The 8,177-nt window shown below is 52.2% G+C and overlaps 1 pseudogene; it reads left to right on the top strand.

Moving 5' to 3' along the window:
• Positions 1–430: 430 nt before the first annotated feature.
• Positions 431–8,177, top strand: part of LOC102468614 (tubulin alpha-8 chain-like) — a 16,902-nt pseudogene continuing 9,155 nt past the window's right edge.

The raw sequence follows: 8,177 nt of genomic DNA, 5'->3' as shown, positions 1-8,177 counted from the left end.
ATGTGAGCCTCTCAGTTCCAGATGGAGGGGCCTTGTGCAGAGGGCGCAGAGGCCATTCCGGTCCTCTTGGGTTTACTGCGCCCCACGCAAATTGCTTCAGGGCTGCAGGCAAGGGAAGCCGAGTGAGCTTCCTGGTCGCAGGTGCGGCGTGCTCACACCTTTCTTAGGCTGGCTAGTGCTGCTTCTCAGTTCCTCTATGTTTTTTGCTAATTTGATTAGTCAAAATTCAAGAGAAGTACCTTGCAGTAGGTCACCACTGCTGTGGGGTCCATGTCTCTTCCCGTTTTGGAAAGCAGAAAGCTTTGTAGACCCGGTGCTGTGACTGTTCCCATGCCAGCTCACAGGCGTGAGAGCGGCAAGCCCAGAGCGGGCGGCTCCAGCAGCCGTTAGGGATAAAGCAGGCACTGAAGCCGTGAGGGAAGCCGGCGTCATGGCACAGCAGAGGTGAGCGCCAGGTCCCACACGGCAACAGGAGTTCGAATCCCCCGCCCTTCAGTCTGAAACACGCCAGGCCTGAGTGCAACTGCCCAGGGTCCAGTGGGCTGGAGCACTGGAAGAAGAGGGTCACAGTGTGACTGCACTCCGGAGGGTGCTCAACTCGTGCCCACACATGTGCATGTGTGCTCTATTATAAATAATTTGTTTGGGAGAGGTTTTTACTATAGGGCACGTGCACTCGCCGGAAAGACAGAGAGAGACAGAGAGACAGAAAGCGAGAAATCACCCCCCCCGGGGGGGGATGGCCACGTCGCAATCCCTTCTCCTCCATTCTCCTCTCGGGATCCTGGGCACGCACACGCGCCTGGTGTGAGTTCAAGCCACCGGGTCCAGGACTCAACCTGTAGTTGACTACATGGGAGTCCAGCGACATAGCCATTACGCCATCAGCTGGTCCTAATATAAATAATTTTTTTAATTAGGAGATATTATGAACAACTTTACACTATTCACCAACTCAGAAGAAATGGAACTGTTCCCCGAAAACCACAAACTACCGAAATTCACCAAGACGAAATGCACCTGGATACCTTGTCATAGTCAAGAAATTGAATTCCCAGGCTAAAAGCTCCCCAGAAGCGACACCCACGCTCAGGTGCTCTCACTGGAGAAGTGAGAGGTTGGCCCCAGTCCTCAGGCTCTACTAGAAAATAGACGGGACCATTTCCTGACATTTCTTGTTTGTTTATTTGGTTCAAGGTTTTGCCATAGCGTGCTGCACTCATCAAAGAAAGACGGAGAGAGGGAAACAGGAATTGCCCCTCAGAGGGGTTGGAAACACCATAACCCCTTCTCCTGCATCCTACTTTTGAGCTTTTGAGCATGTACACACGTGCACCCAGCATGACTCTCAAGCTACTGGGTACAGGACTTGAACCTCAGTCCGTCACGCGGGAATCCGGTTCTCAACCACTGTGCCACCTGCCAGCCCCTTTCCTGAGATACTTTATGGGGCCCACATCATCCTGTTACCAAAACCAGACAGTCAGAAAGAAAAGAGAAGAAAAATAAGGAAAGGAAAAAGGAGGAGAACAGGAAAGAAAAAGAAAGAGAGAATGAGAGAAAGGAAGAAAGAGCACTGCAGACCGAGAACTCTCTTAGACCGAGATGCAAGTATCCCCGTACAGCAGCGCGGCAGGCCAGGGCTCGCTGCCCAGCCCACCCTAGAAAGCCGGGTGTCGGCCCGTACCTGTGGCCCCCGTCACTCAGAAGGCTCAGGTAGGGCTGTGACACAGCAAGACTTACCTAGACAGCACACACAGACATGCCACCAAAAAAGAGAATTCAGTACATTGAATCAATTAATGTATTGGAAGAAGCAACCTCATGACCAAGTAGGATTCATTCCACCTCTACAAGGCTAGCTCAACATTTGAAAAGCGACCAATTAGCTGAAGAAAAAGAGTCATGTGATTATATCATTAGATGCAGAAGAAGCATTTGACAATACCCAACACCCGTTCATGATTAATAGAACACAGGAAAGGGGCTGGCAGGTGCCATGGTGGTCACGGTGGAGTCCTCTCACATGGCCAGTCATGGTTCAACTCCTGGGCCTGGCAGCTTGCTTTCTTACTTTCTCTTTCTCTCATCAAATTTTAAAATAATAATAATAAATTAAATAAAATAAATAATTATTTTTAAAAAGAGAAGGAAAAAGTAAACTCTCAGCAAAGTAGAAATAAAGGGGAGAACGACCTCAAATTGATATCGGGCAGATAAATCAAGGAAGTCTGACCTTCTAAGACCAAGCACAAGGACAGAGCGCTCAGCGTCACAATCTTATTCAACGTCATATTGAAAGTTCTAGCCGGTGCCATAGGCAAGAAAGAGAAAAGGTAGACAAACTAGAAAGGAAAAAAGTGCACACACATATACATACACCAAACATGTTGAAACTTAAATTTAAAATCCAATACTATCTACAATCATGTCAAAATATGAAATGCTAATGGCAACAGCAGATGATGTAATGGTTACATCGCTGGCCTCCCACGTAGTCGACTGTGGTTCAAGTCCCAGACCCAGTGGCTTAAAATTAAGACTGGGAGCACAAAATCCCAAGAGGAGAGTGGAGGAGAAGGGAGTGTAGCATAGCCATCTGTCTCTCTGTTTCTCTGTGTCTCTCCAGCAAGCACATGCACCCTATAGCAAAAATCTTTCTTAAGAAAATATGAAATGCATGGGGCTGGCAGATGGCACAGTAGTTAAGGTCCTGGACTCCCATGTGGCCAACCACAATTCGAGTCCCAGATCTGGCAGCTTGCTTTTTCACTTTCCCTTTATCTCTCTTACTCTCTCTCTCTGTCTCCTCCTGGTCAGATTCAAAATAATAAATAAAATAAAATAAAATAATATTTTTTTAAAAAAAGGGGCCAGCAGATAGCATAATGGCTATGTTGCTGGACTCCCATGTAGTCAACCGTGGCTTGAGTCCCGGTTCTGATGGCTTAAACTCATGCTGGGCACATGTGCATGCATACCCAAGTTCCTGAGAGAAGAATAAAGGAGAAAGGATGTGGCATGGACATCCCTCCCTGGGGGGAGATTTCTCACTTTCTGTCTCTCTGTTGTCTATATCTTTCTGGTGAGTGCACATGCCCTATAGCAAAAATGTATCCAAAAACAAACAAACAAACAAACAAATGAAATGCTAAGGTATAAATTTAACAAAGCATGTGTAAGATTATGTACTAAATATAACAAAATACTGATAAAAATAAATCAAAGACCTCGATAAAGGGAAAGACATATCATGTTCATGAATTGGAAGACTCTCCATAAAGAATGTTAATTTTCTCCACATTGATCTATAGATTTAGCAGAATTCCTATAAAAGCTCTAGCAAGGAGACCAGCAGTTGGCATAATGGCTATGTCACTGGACTCCATGTAGTCAATTGCAGTTCATGTCCCAGACCTGGTGGCTTAAACTCATGCTGGGTGTGTGTGCGTGTTCATGCCCAAGATCCTGAGAGGAGAACGGAGGAGAAGGGATTGCAGGGATTGCAGTGTGGCCATCCCTCGGGGGGGGGGCGTTCTCACTTTCTGTCTTTCTGGCGAGCACATGCACCTTATAGCAAAAACCTCAAAAAAGCAAAAACAAAACAAAAAAACTCTAGCAAGATTTTTCTGTAGTTATAGAAAAGCTTATTCTAAAAAGTATATGAAGAAACAAACGACAGAATGCAGAGACAACCTATGGAATGGGTAAAAATGCTTGCAAGCCATACATGTGCTAAGGAGTTAATATCCAAAATATATTAGAAATTCAAACAACATCAAGGAAACAAACAACCTTTTCTTACAAATGGGCAAAGGAGCTTTCTTTTTATAAAAAATGCAGATGCAAGTGCTTCAGAGCTCCAGTCAGCCTGCTCCTGCTTCTGATTCACTGCTGTTCACTCTCGCGCAGGAACAAGTTGGTCAGGAAGTGCCACAGCCATGACTTTTAAAGATGCTGGGAAAAACCCCATGGAGCCAGAGGTGGCCAATCACTGAATTAGAATGACTTTAACCAGCTGCAATATAAAGTCCCTGGAGAAAGTGTGTGCTGGCTTAATCAGAGGTGCAGAGGAAAAGAACCTCAAGGTGAAAGGGCCAGTTCAGATGTCTATCAAGACTTAGAGAGTCACTACAAGAGAAACACCATGTGGTGAAGGTTCTAAGACTTGGGATCGTTTCCAGATGAGAATCCACAAGTGACCCACTGATTTACACAGTCCTGAGATTATTCAACAGTTTACTTCCATCAGTACTGAACCAGGAGCTGAGGTTGAAGTCACTATTGCAGATGCCTAAGTCAACTATTTTAATAAATCGATTATCATCTGTTTAGGGAAAAAATGGGCAAAGGATTTGAATAGACAATTCTCAAAAGAAAACATACGAATGACCAGTGGATATGTGAAAAAATGCTCAAAATCCCTAATTATCAGAGAAATGCAAATTATAAGCACAATGAGATATCACCTTATATCTGTTAGAATGGCTATTACTAACACTAGTGATAACAAGTTTGGAGGAGGATATGAAGAGGGAACAGTTGCACATGACTGGTGGAATGTAACGTAGTACAGTCATTATGGAAGACATTATGGAAGTTCCTCAAAAAAGTAAAAATAGGATTACCCTGTGCGTCGAAGAGATGCCTGCTCACCCGTGTCCATTACAGCGCTACTCACAGCAGCTAAGAATTGGAATCAACTGACGTGTGAGTTGACTAAGGACTGGTTAAGGAAAATGTGGTCTATATTTTTTTTTTGGAGAGGTTTTCGCTATAGGGCGCGTGCACTCGCCAGACAGACAGAGACAGAGAGACAGAAAGCGAGAAATCACCCCCCAGGGGGGATGGCCACACTGCAATCCCTTCTCCATTCTCCTCTCGGGATCTTGGGCATGCACGCACACGCGCCCAGTGTGAGTTCTAAGCCACCGGGTCCGGGACACGAACCGCGGTCAACTACGTGGGAGTCCAGCGACATAGCCATTACGCTAACTGCTGATTCCCAGGAAAATGTGGTATTGAGACCAGCAGATGGCATAATGGTTAAGTCACTGGACTCCAACATAGTCAACTGCAGTTCGAGTCTCAGACCTGGCAGCTTAAAATTTATGTTGGGCACATACGTGCGCATGCCCAAACTCCTGAAAGGAGAATGGAAGAGAAGGGAAGGGATTACGGTGTGGCCATCCATGGGGGGTGATCTCTCACTTTCTGTCTCTGTCTCTCCAGTGAGCATACATGCCCTACAGAAAAAAATCTCTCTTAAAAAAAGAAGAAATTATGGTATTATGGGTCTGCCAGGAGGGGTGGTGGTTAAGGCAGCTGGATCCCACACGGCTGACTGTGCAGTGTGAGTCCCAGACCCGGCTGCTTGGAAAATGCTCTGGGTACATGTGTGCATGTGCTTGAAATCCCAAGAGGAGAATGGAGAAGGGTCTGCAGCCTCGGCCCTCTCTGGGAGAGGAGAATGGAGAAGGGACTGCAGCGTGGGCACTCTCTGGGAGAGGAGAATGGAGAAGGGACTGCAGCGTGGGCACTCTCTGGGAGAGGAGAATGGAGAAGGGACTGCAGCGTGGGCACTCTCTGGGAGAGGAGAATGGAGAAGGGACTGCAGCGTGGGCACTCTCTGGGAGAGGAGAATGGAGAAGGGACTGCAGCGTGGGCACTCTCTGGGAGAGGAGAATGGAGAAGGGACTGCAGCGTGGGCACTCTCTGGGAGAGGGGGTTTCTCACGCTCCCTCCCCGGTGGTGCTCCACACGAAGCGAGGACAGTACCCAGCTTCTAAAGGAGGGAAATCACGTCGTCTGTGACAAGGACGAACCCGGAGGCCGTCATGTTGAGGAAGAGGCCAAGTGCAGAAAGATGGACACTGTCTCACACGCGGACGCGAACCAATCAGGTTGGGGTCGGCTCGGCTGCCAAGGGACTTCCTGTTCCTAGAGCCATTCGCGGACAGGCCTTCAGCTCACTGCTACGGGCACTGCCTGGCAGCCGGGAGCCTGCGTCCCCATCCCTGTCCCCATCCCCAGGGCGCTCCTGTGGGACTGGCTTGCAGGCTCTCCCTGCTGTCTGGGCACGCTGCCTTTCCTTGTCCCCACTGCCTGCGCGGCCCTGCCTGTGAGCTTGCGAAGGCGCAGTGCATAGCGGGGGGACGCACCTCTGCCCCCCAAGGGGGTCCTCTCTGGAAGGCCCACTTCTCAGAGAGGGGTCTGCCCTCTCTGCCACACTCACTGTCGGTGCCATCCCCTGAGTGCCCTCCCTTGGGCACTGTCTCTGAAGTCTGCCCTGCCGCTCTGTGACATGTGAGCGAAGCCATGGGGAGAGCGTCTGGGGAGAGCGTGCCAGGGTTGCCGCGTGAGCAGGACTGGGCAGGAAGGCCTTTAACCCCGCCGTGTGGGGCGCGGAGTTGCCCGTTCGCCTCCTCGTGCACACGATTAGAGTGGAAACTAAGCTGCCTTTTTAGCCATCCTGTGGCCTGGTGGGTGGAGGGGCTGGACCCCATGTGGTCTGAGTCCTGGAGCCGGTGACTTGAAAGTGCCCAGACTCTGCTGGGAGGGAGAGATGGAGAGGGGACTGCAGCGCGGTCACACCCCTCGGGGTGCTGCATCTCATGCACCTCTGTCTCTGTCTCTGTCTCTCTCTGGTGAGCATGCACACCCTCTGGCAAATTTTAAATAAACGAGTCAATGAATAAACATGCTTTCAATGCTTTTGTGGGTATCACACATGTGCGCATGCCGACTCAGCGCCCCCAGGCCGGGAGTATAGACACAGCCGGCTGTGCAGGTTAAACCGAGGGGCACGACGTGGACTGCCCACACGCCCACCGCCCAGCCCACCAGGGAGGCCTCAGCGGTCTGCCCGCCTTTCTAGAATGCTCTCCACCCCTCCTCTTCCTTCGAACCACAGTCTTTGCCCAGAAACAGGCCATGTCTGCAGCAGTGGCCTCTGTCTGGGGCCAGTGCCTCAGCCCTCCCCAGTGCTGGCTCGTGGGTCACGGTCAGCTGCCTCCTGGCCACGTGGCTGAGCCTCTGTCCCCACCCCGTGACACTGCAGGGGTCTCTGAGGCTTCCACACCAGGGCGCCCTGAGGGACACAGCGCCAGCTTGGGCGCCCTGACTCGGGGCTGGAGAGTCCGCGGAGCCCACAGGGAGGCCCTCACAGGAAGAGCCGGGCGAGGGGCCAAGGCCACCTGTTCACAGGCCTGGGTGTGGTCTGGGCTGGCCGGGCCAGGCGAGGCCAGAGGAAAGAGGAAGGGGGAACGTGGGCAAGGCCTGGCCTATGGGGGTTTCCCAGTGCACCCCAGAGACGTGGGCTGGGCTTTGACCCACTGAACTCGTGACCATCCCCACCCCAGGCCTCCTGCCTTGCCCACGGGACAGCTGACTGGGGCCGACGTCAGCAGGGCACCCACAGCCTGCCGGAGGGCGCTCCCCTAAGGCCGGGCTCCAACCTAGGTGCCTAATCGGCTCCGTGAGGGCTGGGGAGAGGGGTTCAGAGGCTTCCCCTGGGACTGCTCTGGACAGGCCTCTGGATCGCTGCTGTCCACAGGGAACCTGACCCGTGCCCTAGGCCCTGTCTCTGCTGCCTCCTGCAAGGTGCGGTGGGTGCGGCCGGGGCTCTGGGGAAGCACAGGCCTCGGCCACCAGGCAGTTGTGCGGGCTCTGCCAGGCCCCCAGGCAGGCCCAGGGAGGGCAGGACTCAGGACGGGGGCAGTCAAGGGGACCTGGAATTGGGGTCCGAGATCTCCTGCTGCCTGTGCCCTCCCTGAACCTTGGCCCCCTCGTCTGCTCTGGGGGCAGCTGCCAGCTTGGGCACCTCCGCGGCCCAGCACTCGGTCAGGCTGTGGGAGGCGTCTCCCTTCTCCCTCCCGGGAGAGCTCCCACAGGCGTGTGATGACTCGGGACACATCTGCCAAGTGAGAGGCCTGTGTGCCTGGGCTGCCCTGCGTCCTCCAGTCTGCCTGCTGGGCCGACCCCCGGGAGCCGGGCGTGGTGTGGACCCAGGCTCCTCAGCCGGCCTCGCACGGCCTCGCACAACCTTGCACGGCCTCTCTTGATGGTGCAGCACCTGGCCTCACCCCTCCGCCTGTGCAGCCTCCTCCCAGCACCCAGGAAGCCTGGGCTGCCTGAATTTCCTGCAGACTGAGAGGCAGCCATGCCCTGTGAGAGGC

The sequence above is a fragment of the Tupaia chinensis genome, unplaced genomic scaffold, assembly GCF_000334495.1.
Source record: "Tupaia chinensis unplaced genomic scaffold, TupChi_1.0 Scaffold000355_1, whole genome shotgun sequence".
Classification (NCBI taxonomy): domain Eukaryota; kingdom Metazoa; phylum Chordata; class Mammalia; order Scandentia; family Tupaiidae; genus Tupaia; species Tupaia belangeri.
This window is presented reverse-complemented; position numbering and strand designations above follow the sequence as displayed.